This window comes from Camelina sativa, chromosome 8 (assembly GCF_030686135.1).
Source record: "Camelina sativa cultivar CO46 ecotype springtype chromosome 8, ASM3068613v1".
NCBI lineage: Eukaryota > Viridiplantae > Streptophyta > Magnoliopsida > Brassicales > Brassicaceae > Camelina > Camelina sativa.
In genome coordinates this window covers 18,092,866-18,096,009 of record NC_141887.1, presented here as the reverse complement: position 1 = coordinate 18,096,009, position 3,144 = coordinate 18,092,866, and the positions used below count along the sequence as shown (strand labels likewise).

The 3,144-nt window shown below is 48.2% G+C and overlaps 1 non-coding gene across 1 annotated transcript; it reads left to right on the top strand.

Annotated features, from left to right (window-relative positions):
* The first annotated feature begins 3,037 nt into the window (after positions 1–3,037).
* LOC147940118 (small nucleolar RNA R71) lies at positions 3,038–3,144 on the top strand. The gene has a single exon (XR_015564869.1). It is a non-coding gene; the product is annotated as a small nucleolar RNA R71 (small nucleolar RNA).

The window sequence follows — 3,144 nt, the reverse complement described above, 5'->3', positions numbered from 1 at the left end:
TCCACCCCATCACTCCACTACCCCTCCTTCTTTCCTCGCCTCACTCGAGCACACTCCCTCTATAATTAAACCTCCCTCCTCCCTTCATTCTCTACACCCACCAACCAAGACATCTCAACTCCACTCTCTCTCCTTTGATCAGTAAGAGATCAGCTGCTATCTCACTGCTATTCGAGCCATTCCCGTCACCGTCGTTTTCACCTCGAACCTACGACCACCATCTCACCACCGCTGCGTTGCTACCTCTCTTGAGCCACTTTCAAAAATCTGTTCGAGCCACCGTCGTCACCCCGTCAACCGAGCCATCTCCAGGAAGCGTCAATCGAGCCATCCTCGTGAAGCGTCAATCGAGCCAATCTCTGCCGCTACGCTCGACCCATGCCTTAGTTCTCTCGTATTCTCTTTCGAGTCACCAACATCTCGCCTTCGTCGACACCGTTCTCGAAGACATCACGCACCACTCCAGCCAGTCTCATCCCGTTCATCACCGTCGTTCTGTCACCCTCGCACAACTCAACCCACCGCCGTCTCACCCCGCACTTACAAACTTGTCAATCGAGCCAATCTCGTGACCACTCGATGCGTCCGCTGCACACCAATCCGATAATCACACTCGAGCCAACTACTCGATCCGCCTTCGAAGTCATCTGCTCGGGCCGTCCACCATTGTCCTTGTTCGAGCCGTTTACCATCGTCGCCACTCAAGCCAACTCTCGTCGCCTCCGTGAAGATCCGCTCGAGCCACACTGAAACGCACTCGATCGAGCCATCATCGACAACACGCTCGAGCCAACGTCTGATGACAAATCCAGGACGACTCGACCAACGTCACCGTTTCCGTTCAAGTCGAATCTATCCCACTCAACTCGAGGTCCACCGATCGAGCCGACTTTGTCTCCCACTCTACCAACCTTTCACTCGATCCACACGGCGAAGCTTCTACTCGATACATATCCAACTTCCAAGTGTAACACTAAGTCAAGCCGACAACACGACTCGACCTGCTACTTGATCGGTTTATCCTCTCTTTGTTTCTTCAAGTTTTTAATTTCATATTTGCTCTTGTTACTTGTTCACTAACATATTAACGTTTAGCTTTAAGTTCATCATGTCTCAGAGAAACTGAAAAAGTACTGAGCTTATACATGAGATGCGAGAGGCATATGGTTGTGTTGCTAGAGAACGTTCATCCCCTTAATCCATGTCAAAGCGTTTCCTGAAAATGAAGAACATGGTTGACGAGGTTGTTGGGGGTTCAGAGCAAGCAGCAGTGTCTAATTCGGCGATGCCATCTGGAGAGAATTATGAACACCCCCAAGAGTGGATACAGAGAGGAGACAATTCAGTTCCTTTCTACTCTGGAGATGCACTTATATGCGGATGAGCTAGGCATGATGTCTGATGGAGGTCTGAGCTATATTACATTCCGCGTTCATGGCCAATTCTACACGCTTACTTACAGAACCATCGAAGAGATCTTTGGATTTCCCAGCGGAACGAGGACTACACCGCAGTTCGAGAGAAACGAAGTATCCACACTCTAGGCAACGATCGAAAGCGCCTCGACATTCACTTCATCGAAAACAAAAGCGATGAACCTGAGAAGCCCAGTGTTGCGTTACTTCCAGAAGGCGGTCGCAAATGCATTTTACGCCAAGGAGATTAAGGGATACATTACGTACGGCGAGCTTGAGATGATCGATCTGGCGCTAAAAGGACTCTCGTTCACTGCCATGGATTGCACCGCGCTGCAAGGTGACATGTCCAACACTTCCGTCTCGCTCTACCTTCTCAACTACATAATGTCATACAAGACCTGAGGAATTTCTGTTAGTGAGGAATAAGTGCGAATGCATCCAACAATGGCATTCTCAACTCAATCTCCTTGACTTGTTTTTCGAACAAGGCTTTGTACTTCTCAGTAAGCTGCTTCTTGAACCTCACTGGGAATGGTAGAGGAGGCTTGTATGGTAGAGGAGGTTTGACATCAGAAACAACAGGTTCCTTAACTCCTTCAGGTTTGGACTGCTTCACTGGCTCGATTGGGTCTTTGACTGCTTCGACTGGATCCTTGATCTGAGCTTAAACTTAAACAAAATCCTTCCCATCGAATTCCTCACTGTCCTCAGTGATGTCTGGAACGCCCTGCCTCGGAGGAAATGTTTTCCCACTTCTCAGCATAATGGCGTTTGCAAAATCCTTGGGGTTCTGAACAGCCTTCCCTGGGAATCGGCCAGGCTTTGGTGCAGAAGTAGAAGCAGATTGGCTTTCCATATACCCAATCTTTGAATTCAGAGCTTCAAATTTGACGTTCAGGTCATTGTAGGAACATTCCATCCTTTGACTAAGGTCAGCAAACTTCTTAGCAGTATCCATAGAATCGCTAGCTTGACCCTGAAGAAGTTGTTGCATCATTTGCTTCATTTCTTGATCAGGAGCTGTAGTAGGCTGAACTGGTTGAGGGCGGAATCCAGGCGGTGGTCTTGAAGGAGCCTGATAACTCTGCTGGAACTGTTTTTTAGGAGCGAATCCCGGATTGTAAGGCACAAAAGGTTTTTGTTGACCTTGCTGTTGTTGTTGAGGCGGGTACACCTGATCTTCTGGATTAGCAACGTTGTTACTTCGGTAAGACAAATTGGGGTTTGGCTTGTATTGGTTGTAACCTTTGTTGTATCCACCCTGATTATGCACATAGCTGATCTCCTCAGTCTGCTCCCTCTCCCCATCTGGAACTTGGAAAGGGTCGTCCTCAGATACGAAGTGGACGCTCCTCTGCTAGCTTAGCAAGATACGGTCAAGCTTCTCATTGACATTCTTGAGGTCTTTCTTGTACTTCTCCTCAGAACTGGCGTCACCTCTAACTGTGCGGTCATAATCTTCATTATAGTTGCCGTCAGACTGGGCGAGATTCTCAACTAGTTGCCATCCTTCATCAACGTCTTTGTTCAAGAAGTTGCCGTTAGAAGTAGTGTCAAGCAGCATGCGGATCTTTGGACGTACACCACGGTATAGAGTGCTCAGTAGTGACTCGTTTCTGAAACCATGGTGTGGACACTGGCTCTGATAACCCTTGAAACGCTCCGAGGCTTCGCATAATGATTCTGAGTGTTTCTGAGTAAAGCTGGAGATTTCATTCCTGAGACA